Source organism: Tamandua tetradactyla, chromosome 12 (assembly GCF_023851605.1).
Source record: "Tamandua tetradactyla isolate mTamTet1 chromosome 12, mTamTet1.pri, whole genome shotgun sequence".
NCBI lineage: Eukaryota > Metazoa > Chordata > Mammalia > Pilosa > Myrmecophagidae > Tamandua > Tamandua tetradactyla.
Window position 1 is genome coordinate 74,155,211 of NC_135338.1, and position 17,633 is coordinate 74,172,843.

The following is a 17,633-nucleotide window of genomic DNA, read 5'->3' on the forward strand; positions in this document are numbered from 1 at the left end:
AAGTAAAAAGATGGGCAGTCTACTAAATTCGTTTTTGAGCTGTATAAGCAGAAGAATTCTAGGACAAGTAAACAGAAATCTAGCTTGAATTTAAAAAACAGAGATCCATGGCCCCTTAATCAGTTCAGAGACTTGAAACAGTTTACAGACCCAGGACGGCAGGGCCAGGTATCCTTGGGAAAGGACCCTTTTATACTGCCCAACATTTCACTGTTAACTTTCCTCCCAGTCTTCCCCAAGTAGACCTATGGCTTTTTACCAGGGTGACTGTGCACTTGGGAAAAGGAAATGATCAGAAATTTGGGGGATTATTAGACACTGGCTCAGAAGTAACATTAATTCCAAGAAACCCAAAATGTTACTCTGATCCACCAGTCAGAGAAGGGGGCTTATGGAGGTCAGGCGATCAATGGGGTTTTAGCTCAGGTCTATCTCACAGTGGGTCCAGTGGGTTCCCAGACCCACTCTAGTCATTTCTCCAACTTCGGAATGCATCATTGGAACCAACATACTCAGCAACTGGCAGGATCCCCACATTGGTTCTCTGACTTGTGGAGTAAGGTTATTATTGTAGGAAAAGGCAGGTGGAAACCACTAGAACTTCCCCTACCTAGCAAAATAGTGAATCAGAAGCAACACCGGATTCCTGGAGGGATTGCAGAGATTAGTGCCACTCTTAAGGACTTGAAAGATGCAGGGGAGGTGATTACTACCATATCCCCATTCAACTCTCCTATTTTCCCTGTGCAAAAAAACAAATGGGTCTTGGAGAATGACAGTGGATTATTGTAAACTCAACCAGGTGGTGACTCCAATTGCAGCTACTGTTCCAGATGTGGTATTGCTTGAGCAAATCAACACATCACCTGGTACCTGGTATGCAGCTATTGATCTGGCAACTCCTTTTTTCTCAATAGCTGTCAGTAAGGACCACCAGAAACAGTTTGTATTCAACTAGCAAGGCCAGAAGTTTACCTTCACTGTCCAGCCTCAGGGGTATATCAACTGTCACAGTCTTGCCGCAGGGACCTTGATCATTTCTTCCTCCCACAAGACATCACACTGTTCCTTTATATTGATGATATGCTGATTGAACCTAGTGAGCAAGAAGCAGCAACTACTCTAGACTTACTGGTAAGGCATTTGCATGTCAGAGGATGAGAGATAATCCGACAAAAATACAGGGGCCTTCCACCTCAGTGAAATTTCTAGGTGTCCAGTGGTGTGGGGCATATCCTTCTAAGGTGAAGGATAAGCTGTTGCATCTGTCCCTGCTATGACCAAAAAAAGAGGTGTAAAGCCTAGTTGACCTCTGGATTTTGGAGACAACATATTCCTCATTTGGGTGTGCTACTCCAGCCCATTTACCAGCCAAATGACCAGAAAAGCTGCTAATTTGAGTGGAGACTAGAACAAGAGGAGGCTCTGTAACATGTCCATACTACTGTGCAAGCTGCGCTGCCTCTTGGCCCATATGATCCAGCAGATCATATGGTGGTGTCGGTGTCAGTGTTGGTGGCAAATTGGGATGCTGTTTGGAGCCTTTGACAGGCCCCTATAGGAGAATCACAATGCAGACCCTTAGGTGCAGATAACTATTCTTCTTTTGAGAAACAGCTTTTGGCCTGCTACTGGGCCTTACTAGAGTCTGAACACTTAACTATGGCCCTCCGAGTTAACATGAGACCTGAGTTGCCTATCATAAGCTGGGTGTTGTCTAACCCACCAAGCCATAAAGTTGAGCATGCACAGCAGCACTCCATCATAAAATGGAAATGGTATATGAGATATGGCTCAAGCAGGTCCTGAAAGCACAGGTAAGTTACATGAGGAAATGGCCCAAATGCCCATGGTTGACACTCCTGCCATATTACCTTCTCTTTCCCAGACAAGAGCTATGGCCTCTTGGGGAGTTCCTAACAGTCAGTTGACTGAGAAAGAGAAAACGCAGGCCTGGTTTACAGATGGTTCTGCACAATATGCAGGTACTACCCAAAAGTGGACAGCTACAGTACTACAACTCTTTTCTGGGATGTTCTTAAAGGACAGTGGTGAGAGGAAATCCTCCCTATTAGTGGAACTTCAAGCAATGAACCTGGTTGTTCATTTTACTTGGAAGGAGAACTGGCCAGAGATGCATTTGTGTACTGACTCGTGGGCTTTTGCTAATGGTTTGGCTGGATGGTCAGGGACATGAAAGAAGCATGATTGGGTAATTGGTGACAAAGAAGTCTGGAGAAGAGTGTGTGGATAGAACTTTCTGAGTAAGCAAACATCATGAAGATATTTGTGTCCCGTGTGAATGTGCACCAGAGGGTGACTTCAGCAGAGGAAGGTTTTAATAATTAAGTCAATAAGATGACCCATCCTGTGGATACAAGTCATCCTCTCACCCAGTCCTGCTGTTGCCCAATGGGCTCATGAACAAAGTGACATGGTTTAGGGATGGAGGTTATAAATGGGTTCAGCAACATGAACTTCCACTCACCAAGGCCAACCTGGCTATGGCCACTGCTAAGTGGCCACACTCAATCCCTGATGTTGCACAATATCCCAAGGTGAAAAGCCTGCTACATGGTGGTAGGTTGACTACATTGGACCATTTCCATCATGGAAGGGGCAGTGATTTCTTCTAACTGGCGTAGACACTTACTCCAGATATGGGTTTGCATTACCAGTATTCAATGCCTCTGCAAAAATTACCATCCATGGACTTATGTAATGCCTTATCCACCATTATGGTATTCCACATAACATTGCTTCTGATCAAGGAACCCACTTCACAGTCAATGAAGTGTGGGACTTGGCACATACTCATGGAATTATCGGGTTTACCATGTTCCCCATCACCCAGAGGCAGCTGTGTTTATAGAATAGTGGAATGGCCTTTTGAAGATGCAGTTATGGTGCCAACTTAGGTGGCAATACCTTGCAGGACTGGGGCAATGTTCTCCAGGAGACTATGTATGCTCTGAATCAGCATCCACTGTATGGCACTGTTTCTCCCATAGTCAGGATTCACAGGTCCAGGAATCAAGAGGTGGAAATGGGAGTGGCACCACTCACTATCACCCCTAATGGCCCACTAGGAATATATTTGCTTCCTGTCCCCGAAACCTTAAGCTCTGCTGGTCTTCAGCTCTTCGTTCTAAAAGGAGGAGTGCTCCTACCAGGAGACATAAAAATGATTCTGTTGAACTGAAAGTTAATACTGACACATGGCCATTTTGGGCTACTCATACCACTGAATAAACAGGCACAAAAGGGCATTACTGTTCTGTCCAGAGTGATTGATCCTGATTATCAAAGGGAAGCATGACTACAACTACAAAGTGGAGGTAAAGAGTTTTCCCGGAATACAGTAGATCCCTTAGGACGTCTCTTAGTACTACTAAGTACTGTGAGACGTACTAGATTAAAGTCAATGGGAAACTGCAAAAACCCAATCCAGGCAGGACTACCAATGGCTCAGAAACTTCAGGGATGAAGGTTGGGGTCACCACACCTGGCAAAGAACCACAGCCCGCTAAAGCCCTTGCTGAGAGTAAAGGGAACATGGAATGGGTAGCAGAAGAAGGTAGGATAAATATGAACTATGACCAAGTGACCAGTTAAAAAAATTAGGACTGTGATTGTTGATTATTTCCACCCTGTTTTGTTATGAGTATGTTTGCATTTGTACATAATTGAATATCATGTTTTCATCTTATCATATGACATAAATTGTATTGTTCATGTTATAGTATTTAAGTCGGGATATGAAGTTTAAGAGTGAATTAAAGGCCTTATACCTTATTCTGGAGAGATGTTGCACATTTTTAGTTTTACACAGGACAGTTCAATATTGTTAGGCTAAACATAGTCTGTTATGTTCTATTTGGAAATTAAGCATGTTTCAAGGTGATGATGTATATAGCTGCCAAGTTGACGAGGGGTGGACTATGATGGCTAGGTTCTGGTGTCAACTTGGCCAAATGATTGTGCCCAGTTGTCTGGTCAGGTAACTGCTGGCCTGACCATTGCTGCAAGGATACTTCATGGCTGGTTGATAAACTGGAAGACTGCTTTATTAAACCATCAGTCAATTGATTGAGGATTGGCTGATTACATCTGGGATCAACAAAGGCGTGCCTCCTACCACACATGATAATCTAATCAGCTGAAGGCTTTTAAGAGAGGAGACTCTTTCACTGCTCCTTAAGCCAGGGAGCCAAACTCCTCTGGAGTTTGTCCAGACCCTTCATCAGAGCCGCCAGCTTCACTGCCTGCCCCACAGAATTTGGACTCTTCCATCCCACGATTTCGTGAGACCCCTTTGTAAATCTCATATTTACAGATATCTCATGTTGGTTCTGTTTCTCTAGAGAACCCTGACTAACACACTAGTAATAACTTGGATGAATCTCAAAAACATAATGTTAAGTGAAAGAAGCCATACTCAAATAGATATGGAACGTATGATCTCTTTTATATGATCTAGAAAAGGAGGAAACACGGTGTCTAGAACAAATAAGTGGTTGCCAGGGCTTGAAGGAAGTGGTTGCCAAGATTGAAGGAAGGGGATGACAACAAAGAGATATGTGGAAATTTTCAAGTATGCTAAAACTATTGTGTATTTTGATTGTGGTACTGTATATGTAAGAATTCATAGAATTAATTGCATATCTAAAAAGAATGAATGTTACCATATATTATACCTAAAAGAGCTTTACTTTAAAAGAGAACCATTTTATAAACCTATATTAAATGAAAAACTTATTTCAAACTAAAGGTCAATGTAATGTTCTAATTCAATGCAAAGATTCTGACCTTGTCTCATGTACTTCATAGGTTTTTCAGTATACCAAAATACAATGTTTTTCTGATTCTTGTTGATATGAAGACATGTAGATATACAGTTCATGACATGGATAAACTCTGCATTTAATTGTGCCAGATGTTCACTGATTTGACAATATTGAGCACCTACTATGTACAGGCCCTGTGCCAGGCTCTGATCATAAAGTGGTGGACAAGTCAAACACAGGCCCTGTTCAGAGGATTTCACAGTCTAATTGAGGGCCACAACCAAACAATAAACAAATGCATCATTCTGATCAAAGGTCTATTTTACTTTAATAAATTCATGCCTTATCATTTTCACCAGGCATACTTAGGAATTTCCATGTTCATTATAAAACACCCTAAATGGCAATTTAATTGTCTGAAACCCTATCCTTTTTGTTTTCTTTGTTCATTTTAGCTGGATGTCAAAATAAAACAGTAAATTAAAAATTATCTTGCATGCCACCAATGTTTTGTGGCTAATATTGGAACTTATACCTGATATAAGCCATTACTGTAATAAAAGATAGAAACAACTTCTAAATAATTCTGAGGACCTAAGGAGTTCCAGGAAGCTTACTCACAGTTAAGAGAGTAATGTGTCTTGGGCCTGAGTATAACTAGAAAGAGTAATGAAAAACATGTTAATACCTTTAATATTTAAAGCACTTAGTGTGCTGTGCCAGAGACAGAGAAGTACAAGTTGTAGCTTCTGCTTTCAAAGAGCTTATAATTTAGGGAAGGAGATATGACTTTTATTATTGCAAAAATAACTTTGGTATAATATGTTAATGCTGTAGTTTGCAAATGAGCATGCATCAGTATCATCTGCTTGGCCTCATCTCCAGAGTTTCTGATTTGAGAGCTCTGGAGTGGAACCGAAGAATTTGTATTTCTAATAAGTTCCTAGGTGGTGCTGATGCTGCTGGTCCCAAGAACCACACTTTCAAACCAGTGTTCAAAAAATATATATTTATATATGAAAAATTTCAGAACCACTATATTAGGTAGGATTCTCTAGAGAGACAGAATCAATAGGAAATATTCATAAATACAAAGTTTATAAAAGTGTATCATGTAACCATGGGAACATAGAGTCCAAAATCCGTAGGGCAGGCTGTGAAGTTGATGATTCCAGTGGAGGATCTAGACAAACTCCACAGGAGAGGCTCCCTGGCCAAAGCAGGAAGACAGCCTGTCTCTTCTGAATCCTCCTTACATGGCTTCCAGTGATTAGATTAAGCATCACTCATTAAAAAGACACTCCCCTTGACTGATTACAAATGGAATCAGCTGTGGATGCAGCCGACATGATCATGATTTAATTCTATGAAATGTCCTCATAGCAAAAGACAGGCCAGCACTTGCTCAACCAGACAAACAGGTGCCACCATCTGGCCAAGTTGACACATGAACCTGACCATGACATTCCACCCCTTGTCAATTTAGCAGCTATACTCATCACCTTAAACCATACTTAATTTCTAAACAGAAAACAAAAAAAAGACACATTTTTCCTCACCTAACAATACTCAAGTGTCCTGCATATAACCGAAAACACATTAAATCTCTCCAGAATAGTGTGCAAGTCCTTGGTTAATATTCATTCTTAAACTTGATATCTTATAACTTGAACAAAATGGCATTACAGTCCTCGTTTCTGTAACTGATCACATGGTCATAGTTCACATTTATTACTACCTTCTTCCACTACCCATTCCATGTTACCTTTACCCTCAGCAAACACTTCAACTGACCATGGTTCTTTGCCTGGTGGGGTGACCCAAACCTTGATTCCTGACGTTTCAGAGTCATTTGTAGCCCTGCCTGGATTGGGATGTTGCAGTTTTCCATTGATTTTAATCACAGGGCACGGTAGTACTAAAAGATGCCCTAGGGGATCTCCTATATTCCAGGAAAACTCTTCTTTAATTCCATTGTGTAGTTGCAGTCCTATTTCCCCCTGATAGTCAGGGTCAATCACCCCAGCCAGTAATGTAATCCCCTTCCTGGCTTGTTGATCCAGTAGTATGAGTCGCCCAAAGTGACCAGGTGGCAGTCTTAGATTCCAGTTCAATGGAATCATTGTTGTTTCTCCTGGTGGAAGCACTAGCCCTTTTGAAACTAAAACCTTTAGATCAGCAGAGCTCAGGGTTGCAGGCACAGGAAGCAAAAATTTTCCTAGTGGATCACTGGGGTAATAGTGAGTGGTGCCACTCCCATTTCCACCCCTTGGCTCCTGGACCAATGGATCCTGGCTATGGGAGAAACAGCACCATACAATGGATGCTGATTCAGAGCATATACAGCTTACCTGGAGAACATTACCCCAGCCCTTCAAGGTATTGCCACCTAGTTGGCACTGGAATTGAGTTTTCAAAAGGCCACTCCACCATTCTATCAATCCAGCTGCTTCTGGTTGATGGGGAACATGGTAAGACCAGAGAATTCCATGAGTATGTGCCAATTCCCACACTTCATTTCTTGTGAAGTGTGTTCCCTGATCAGAAGCAATGCTGTGTGGAATACCATGACGATGGATAAGGCATTCTGTAAGCCAACGGATGGTAGTTTTGGCAGAAACATTGCATGCAGCGAAAGCAAACCCATATCCAGAGTATGTGTCTATTCCAGTTAGAACAAATCACTGCCCCATCTATGAAGGGAGTGGTCCAATGTGATCAACCTGCCACCATGTAGCCAGCTGGTCATCTCAGGGTATGGTGCCATATTGGGGGCTGAGTGTGGGTCTTTGCTGCTGGCAGATTTGGCACTCAGCAGTGGCTGTAGCCAGGTCAGTCTTGGTGAGTGGAAGTCCATGTTGCTGAGCCTATCTGGCATAACCTCAATTCCCACCACCATTGCCACTTTGTTCATGAGCCCACTGGGCAATGACAGGAGTTGCTGGGGAAAGAGGCTGACTGGTATCCATAGAACGGGTCATCTTATCCACTTGATTATTAAAACCTTCCTCTGCTGAAGTCACCCTCTGGTGCATATTCACATGAGACACAAATATCTTCATGTTTTTAGCCCACTCAGAAAGGTCTATCCACATACCTCTACCCCAGACCTCCTTGTCACCAATTTTCCAATTATGGTCTTTCCAAGTCCCTAGCCATCCAGCCAAACCATTAGCAGTAGCCCTCTTGCTAAGCCCTCTTAGAACAGAACCTCTGGCCAGTTCTCCTTCCAAGCAAAATGAGCAACCAGGTGCACTGATCGAAATTCTGCCCACTGGGGATATTTTTCCTCACCACTGTCCTTCAAGGACACCCCAGAAAGAGGCTGTTGTGCTTCAGTTGTCCACATTCAGGTGGTCTCTGCATATCATGCTGAACCATCTGTAAACCAGCCTGAGTTTTCTCTTTCTCAGTCAATTCACTGTAAGGAACTCCTCAGAGGCCATAGCTTTGTCTGGGAAAGAGAAGGTAATGTAGCAGGAGTGGAGACCATGGACATTTGGGACACTTCCTCATGTAACTTACTTGTGCTTTCAGGACCTGCTCTGGCCCTATCTTGCATATACCATTCCCATTTTATGATGGAGTGCTGCTGTGCATGCTCAATTTTATGGCTTGGTAAGTCAGACAACACCCAGCTCATGATAGGCAACTCAGGTCTCATGGTAACTTGGTGGCCCATGATTAAGCATTCATTCTCTACTAAGGCCAAGTAGTAGGCCAAAAGCTGTTTCTCAAAAGGAGAGTAGTTATCTGCAGCAGATGGTAAGGCTTTGCTTCAAAATCCTAAGGGTCCGTGTAGTGATTCTCCTTTAGGGGCCTGCCAAAGGCTCCAGACAGCATCTCTATTTGCCACTGACACTTACAGCACCATTGGATCTGCTGGATCATATGGTCCAAGTGGCAGAGCAGCTTGTACAGCAGCCTGGATCTGTCGCAGAGCCTCCTATTGTTCAGGTCTCCACTCAAAATTAGTAACTTTTCTGGTCACTTGATAAATGGACTGGAGTAGCAAACCCAAATGAGGAATGTGTTGTTGCCAAACTCCAAAGAGACCAACTAGGTGTTGTGCCCCCTTTTGGTCATAGGAGCGGTCAGATGCACCAAGTTATCCTTCACCTTATAAGGGATATCTCGACATGCCCCACACCACTGGACATCTAGAATTTTACTGAGGAGGAAGGCCTCTGTATTTTTGTTGGATTTATCTCCCATTGTCTGACATGCAAATGCCTTATCAGTAAGTCTAGTGTAGTTGCTGCTTTGTGCTCACTAGGTCCAATCAACATGATATCATCAATATAATGGACCAGTGTGATGTCTTGTGGGAAGGAAAAATGATCAAGGTCCCTGCAGACAATATATGACATAGGGCTGGAGAGTAGATATACCTTTTAAATAGGACAGTGAAAGTATATTGCTGACCTTGCCAGCTGAAAGCAAATTGTTTCTGGTGGTCCTTACTAATAGCTATTGAGAAAAGAGCATTTGCCAGATCAATAGCTGCATACCAGGTACCAGCGAATGTATTGATTTGCTCAAGCAATGATATTACATCTGGAAAAGCAGCTGCAATTGGAGTCACCACCTGGTTGAGCTCCCAATAATACACTGTCATCCTCTGAGACTCATCTGTTTTCTGCACAGGCCAAATAGGAGAGTTGAATGGGGATGTGATGTGAATCACCACACCTGCATCCTTCAAGTTCTTAAGAGTGGCAGTAATCTCTGCAATCTGTCCAGGAATCTGGTATTGCTTCTGATTTACTATTTTTCCAGGTAGGGGCAATTCTAGTGGCTTCCACTTGGCTTTTCCCACCATAATAGCCCTCACTGCACAAGTTAGAGAGCCAATGTGGGGATCCTGTCAGTTGCTCAGTATGTCTATTCCAATTATTCATTCTAGAATGGAGGAAATAACTACAGAATGAGTCCAGGACTCCACTGGACCCACTGTGAGGTGGACTTGAGCTAAAACTCCATTGATCACCTGACCTCCATAAGCCTCCACTCTGACTGGTGGACCAGAGTGACCTTTTGGGTCCCCTAGAATTAATGTCATTTCTGAACTAATGTCTAATAATCCCCAAAATATCTGATCATTTCCTTTTCCCCAATGCACAGTTACCCTGGTAAAAGGCCATTGGTCTCCTTGGGGAAGGCTTGGAGAAAGATTAACAGTATAGATTTTTGGCAGCGTAACAAGGTTCTCTTCCAAAGGGACCTGGCCTCCCCTTCATTCAAGGGGCTCTGGGACTTTAAACTGTCTCAAGTCTGGAAATTGATTAAGGGGCTGTGACTCTGTCATTTTGTAATTCAAGTTAGACTTCTGTTCACTTGACCTAGAACTCTTATTTATGCAGCTCAAACAAGAATTTAGCAGACTGCCCATCTATTGTATTTTTAGGTACCCCATGATTTACTGGCCAATGCCAGAAATCTCTGTAACTCAGATTATTTTGACTCCGGCTTTGAGTTTGCTGTCTATTATAATAGCCACGTCTACTCTGCCTTTAGCGATTAAGTGCTGCCACCTGGCTTCTGCCAACCTGGGATCTGGTCATCCCCATTGTGTTTAAGGATTCCAACTCAGTAATAGCAGTTCCCACAGTAATATCTGACCTACAGAGAAGTGCAACTACAGAGTTCTTCAGGGATGATGGCGCTAGCCTCACAAATTTATTTCTCATTATTCTGGTAAAAGGTGCATCCTCCATACATTCCTGGGGTGTAAGAGCAGGCTTTGCATGATAAATCCACTCTAACATTCCAATCTCTTTAAGCCTCTGGATCCCCTAAACTACATTATACCAGGGCAGTTCTGTCATTTCAACCTCAGGTAACATCAGCCACCTTTTGATCCATGTTTCAGCCAACCATCCAAACAAACTGTTAATGCCTTTTCTAACTCCTCAAGCTATAATACTGAATGCAGAATTTCTGCTTTGTGGACCCATATCAATAAATTCAGCCTGATCCAGTCTTATATTCTTCCCACCATTATCCCACACCCTTAAAATCCATTGCCACACATATTCCCCTGATTTCTGTCTATACAAATTGGAAAGCTCACACAGTTCTTTTGGAGTATAACGTACCTCTTCATGTGTAATACTTTGTACCTTACCTTTAGGGGGCTGTTGGTACTTTAGTCTAGCTATAGGTCTGGAAGAAATGAGGGGTGGGTCATGAAAAGAATTAGAAGTATCTTCCAAGCCATTTGCTTAAGGGCATTCATTTGCAGTTTCATCTGGTGAAACAGGATTAATCACTGTAGGGCTAATCCCTTCAGTGATGGGATTACCTTGAGGGTGGCCAACTCCTCAAGGCAGACTGGAGGTGGGGCAGCTATGTCCTCAGGGCAGCCTATTACAGGGTTATCTAGAGAAGACTCAGCATGACCTAGGGTTTCAACCTCTCCACCAACATCATTATCAATCCACGTCGCCATCCCATTTTTCAGGGTCCCACTCTTTTCCAATCAGTGCCCTCACTTTAACAGCAGACACCATGTGAGATTGAGATTTCAGCTTAGGTCATAAAATTGCTACTCTAACAATAAGATTCTGAGTCTAATTTTCAGAGATCTCAAGTCTATGGCTACAGGAAATAAGATTTTCCTTCAGGACACTCAATGAAACAGCTACATCTGTCAGATGGCACTTAAGCTTCTCGTTTGAAGCCTTAAGCCCATCCTTTCACTCATTAATGTATACAGTGTATCTAACAACAACCAGCCAACATCTCTATACTTATTATTTCCACAAAACTCATAAAGGTGTCAAAGCATTATCCCCCAGAGCCTGGCTTCATACAAGTGAAGCATTAGAAGAATCAAATGGTGATATTTTAACTATCTCTTTTACCAACTCACTCCATGGATTGGCAATGTCTTTCTGATTATGGAAATCAGAGTCCTTAGTGCCTTTGAGTCCAGTCAGTTTAGTAAACCATTCATAAAAACTCATTTTTAAGTTTCTGTTTCTTAAGAACTACTCCTGGTACCAAGTTGTACTAGTTAGGGTTCTCTAGAAAAACAGAATCAACAGGAAATATTCATAAATACAAAATTTATAAAAGTGTCCCATGGAAATGTAGAGTCCAAAATCTGTAGGGCAGGCTGTGAAGCTGATGATTCCAATGGAGGGTCTGGACGAAGTTCACAGGAGAGGTTTACCAGCCAAAGCAGGAAGAGAGCCTGTCTCTTCTGAATCCTCCTTAAAAGGCTTCCAGTGATTAGATTAAGCATCACTCATTAAACACTCCCCTTGGCTGATTACAAATGGAATCAGCTGTGGATGTAGCCAACATGATAATGATTTAATTCTATGAAATGTCCTCATAGCAAAAGACAGACCAGCACTTGCCCAACCAGACAAACAGGTGCCACCATCTGGCCAAGTTGACACATGAACCTGACCATGACAACCACTGTTCTAATGAATAGAATAGGCAAGGACTTATGAGTCAGAGAAGAAAGAGACCATGTTAGATAAGCTGTTCAAAAATTTCTTGAATTGGGAGTTGAGAATTGAGATGGCCCAGAAGGGTAGGTTCATCTGCTTTGATAGCATAAAAGTAAAAAATTAGAGATGTTTGCAGGAGCATGGTTTAAATCTTGTGGAGGGCTTTACTATCAGTTATGTTAGAAACAATCAAGGTATTATGCACTAAAAGGTTTATCTTTTGCTGTATAATAAATTACCCTAAACTTGGTGTCTTAATATCATTTCTATCTCAAAATTTTTGTGAGTCAAGTATTTGGGTGTGGTTTAACTGCATGCCCTAGGCTTAATCAAGATATCAACTATGGCTGGAATCATCTCATGGTTTGATTAGGGAAGAAGCTGCTTCAAAGCACATTCATATAGCAGCTGGGTGGCCTCAGGTCCTCACTGGCTATTAGTCAAAGACATCAGTTCCTTACTTGTGGACCTGTAACACAGCAACAGCTGGCTTCACTCATTATGAGGAATAAGAGGGAGAGAGACTCAATATGTAAGCCACAATCTTTTTATAATCTATTATTTGAATGATATCCCATCACTTCTGCTGTATTCTGTTCATGAAAAGAGAATCCCTAAAACCAGCTGGCACTCATGGGAAAGGGCTTATATAAGGCATGGACAAAGGAGTTGGGGATCACTGGGAGCTGTCTTAGTTTGTCAGGGCTGCTATAACAAACTAAGAGACTAGTTGCCTTAAATGACAGAAATTTATTTTCTCACAGTTCTGGAGGCTTGAAGTCAGAAATCAGGGTGCCAGCAGGGTCATGCTTCTTCATACAGGAAGAAACTACTCTGTGCCTCATGCCTGGCCAAAAAAAAAAAAAAGAAAAAAGAAAAAAAAAAAAGAGGCAAATATAAAACTCAGAGATACAGAATCTGGAACAATTAATCAAAGATGTTTAAAGAGTCTCCTAAACAAATTCAGTGAGATGGCTAATGAGATAAAGGATATTGACAAAATACTATGTGAACATAAAGAAGAATTTGAAAGTGTACAAACAAAAATAGCAGACTATATTGGAAAATGAGAGTCATAATAGATAAAATTTAAAATGCACTAGAAGCACACAACAGCAGATTTGAACAGGCAAAAGAAGGAATGTCCATATCTAAGTAACACAACATATTCCAAACTGAATACATCTGAATGTATCTACTCCACGACACATACTAATCAAAATGTCAAATGCTAAAGATAAAGAGAGAATTTGAAGAACCAGAGTAAAGTGATACATTACAAAGCATGCCCAATAAAACTAAGTGCCAATTTCTCATCAGAAACTATAAAGGTGAGAAGGCAGTGGTATGTCTATTCGAGATACTGAAAGAGAAGAACTGCCATCCAAGAATTCTCTATCTGGCAAAACAGTCCTTCAAATATGAGGGGGAACTTGAGATATTCACTGATAAGCAGAATGGAGAGTTCATTAACAAGAGACCTGATCTATAAGAAATAACAAAGGGACTCCTGTAGGCTGAAAGGAAAAGACAAGAGAGAGAGAGGCTTGCAAGAGTGTAGAAATGAAGAGTATCATAAAGGTAACTAAAAGGTTGAAAAGAGAAAAAAAGTCATGACATATATAAAAGTCAAAAGATGAAATGATTGAAGTAAGTATTATCATCACAGTAATAATATTGAGTCTTAGTGGATTGAACTACGATCAAAAGACACAGATTGGCAGAATGGATAAAAAAATATATATAAGCCTCAGTAGACAGGAGACTTGCCTTGGACCCAAAGATATCTATAAGTTGAAAGTGAAAGGTTGGAAAAAGAAATTCCATTCAAATGGCATCAAAAAATAAGCTGGGGGAACTATACTAATATCAGATAACATAGATTTTAAATGTAAAATGTCATAAGAGACAGAAAACATTACATACTAATAAAAGGGGCACTCCACCAAGAAGAAATATCAATAATAAATATGTATGCACCTAACTAAGGTGCCCCAAAATACACGAGGAAAACACTAACAAAACTGAAGGGAGAAATAGGCATATGTACAATAATATTAGGAGACTTCAATACACCACTCATATCAATAGATAATATTCTAGCCAGATGGTAGGGGGAAAAGTCTCAATTAGCTAAATCATGGACAATCTAATCTACCATAGCCAAAAGTCTTACCTACAGTCTTATTAATCTAAGATCAAATCCTTTTGGAGAACATGTTGTCCACACATGAAATCTTAACAGAGAGACCTATGAAAATAAATCTGGAATATATGAGCCTTGCTCCATAAAAGGAAATTAGCAAACCTATTGCTAGGAACTAATCAAAACCTTAAAGAAAAGGAAACCTTTGTAAAGCAATTCTTTTGTGGTGAGACGAAGATATTCAAAACCACAGTGTTCAGGCCGGTGACTTTGGAAGTTGGAAAAGACACCTCCATAAAGAATGCATTCCAACCTCTCTTTTTTTTGGTGGGGGGAGGGTGCATGATTCGGGAATCAAACCTACGTCTCCCACACATAAGGCGAGCATTCTACCACTGAAGCACCCGTGCACCCTGCATTCCAACCTCTCTTGAAAGCACCCTATCAGGTACTTTTTTTTAAAAAAAGAAATTTAATTTACATATATTATATGTTCACATACCATATAATCATCCAAAGTATACAATCAATGGTTCACAATATCATCAAACAGTTGTGCATTCATATCACAACTTATTTTTGAGCATTTTCATTACTCCAAAAAAATTAAAATAAGAATAAAAATAAAAGGAAACAAGAACACCCCAAACATCCCATGCCCCCTATTATTTATTTTTTGTTTTTATTTTCTTCCTCATCTGTCCATACACTGAATAAAGAACGTGTCAGTCACAAAGTTTTCACAATCACACAGTTACACCTTAAAAGTTACATTGTTATACAATCATCTTCAAGAAACAAGGCTATCAGATTGCAGTTCAACAGTTTCAGATATTTCCCTCTGCCACTCCAATACACCAAAAACTGAAAAAGGATATTTATATACCTCTTAAGAATAACCTTCCGAATGATCACTCAACTCTATTTGAAATCTCTCATCCACTGAAACTTTATTTTGTTCCATTTCTCTCTTCCTTTTTTTTGGATAAGTCTCTCTTAATCCCATGATGCCAGGCCAGGTACATTCCAGGGAGTCAGGTCCCATGCTGTTAGGGAGATTTGCATCCCTGGGAGTCATGTCCCACATAGAGGGGTGGGCAGTGAGTTCACCTGCAGAATTGGCTTAAAGAGAGAGGCTACATCTGAGCAACAAAAGAGGTTCTCTGGAGGGGTGACTCTTGGGCATAGTCATAAGTAGGCTTAGTTTCTTCTTTACAGGAATAAGTTTCATAAAGGTAAGCCACAAGATCAAGGACCTTGCCCATCAACTTGGCAGTTCCCAGTGCTTGCAAGGTCTTCCCCAGGTGGGGATGTTTCCCCATCCCTAAGGGGACTTTGCAAATACTATTTTATCTTCTGTCCAGATTACTCTGGGAGATAAATATATAACCTGCACAATCCAACAAAATCTCACTCTCTATTCAAAGTTCCATGTAATTATAGTGTTTAAATAGGCTGTTAAATTAGATACTGTTCTACCAAAAATATAAATTTTGTATCAAATAAATATCTCTTCCTTTGGTTTCACATAGAAATTGAAGTTTTAATATACAGTCAATATCATCCCTTACCCCTTAGTCCTTATCAGGTACTTTCACTAATCAACATGCAGCTAAATGAGAAGGTATTGATTCTAGGATTCATATTTCTTACTTAAAGAAAGGTCTCAGCCCTGCCTGGAAATCCATTCCTACAGAGGATCTAAAGCTCAAAATTATCAAGAACCAGAAGTAGACAGCATCTAATATAGACAACTAACCCAATACTCAGGTCAAGGACTATATAATTGATACTTACTGGTGATCTTAGGCTTAAACCCAAGAAGTAGATGGCATCTGAGACAATCAGCTAATCCAAGAACCACAACTTAATTGTCATTAGATTGAATGACCTCAATAACACCTGAAAAACTTCATTATTATCCTATTAACTCTCTTATTCACATTTCTCTTCCTCCTTCACCCCATCTGTGTGTCTCAGTCCATCTCTGTCCCTCTCACAATGAATATTATTCCCTTTACACTCCTCGTTCTTGCCCTTACCTTGTCTTCCTTGTTTCTTGACATTCATCATATTTTTTCCCCAGTTACATAAAGGACTGATGACCTAGGCAGTCTATCAAATTTCTGTCTAATTCACGCTAATTTAGACTCAATGGAAGGTTCCCACATATTGCCTGCACCTATAGACATTCAAACCTGGATAAACATAGGAGGCATATTTCATATAGACCAAGTATGGGACAAAATGGGTAGATATTCAATAAATATCAAAAATGTTTGCCCCATTGGACATATCTCACTCTTGAAGAGAAAGGGGCACTGATAGCACAGATTACCCACACTATAATGAATTTCTCTCCTTGCATAAACAATGATGATGGCACAGAATCTTATCTAGGCACTATCCCAGCCAATATCTGCAATCAAATCCTTTGGTAGGACCAAGAGGAAGGCAAATGGCATTCTTTCTAAAACGACACAATAATCAAACATGAAAGAAACCAATAACTTTCTTGGAGATGCTTCCCCTCATTGAATATTCTGTTACTTGCATGGAAGAAGCAAGATACATTGTAGGTTCTAAAGGTAATGGATTGATTACCTTCCTTCTTTGCAGTGTAACCAAAACTCACAGATCTAAACATATTAGATGGAATTTCAGTCCATTGCAGATATTATCCTTCCTGAAGGTCAAAATTGCCTCAACTTTGACAGAGCAAGCCTGTTCAGGATCACTACTGAGTCCTTTTATCACCACCCTAGTAGTCTTTGATAGCTTTCTTGCTATCTGAATCGTCAAAATGTGCTAGTAACGTCTCCTAAATTCCCATCCCCCTACCAGGACTCCATCATTTCGCCAACAAAAACAAACAAACAAAAAAAACCTTGGCTTTATAAAAAAGAAATATCAAGACAGAAATCTGGGTGGAGGAATTTCATTGGGTTTGTCATTGTTATTGGAGTTTTCAGTCACATATATATGAAAAAGAAACATATATATTTTTTCACATATATATAAATATTTTTACATATATATATGAAAGTAAAACAGTTTATTTCATATATTACTTCCAATGCAAAGTTAAGTCTATGATAGCACAGGTTTTGTATTTAACACTACATCTACATTTTCTTTGTTTAAGATTGAGCATCGTCATTTTAAAGGACACAGAAGAAAATAAAATTAGAATGTCTCATAATTACTCATATACTTTATCCCATATTAAAAACA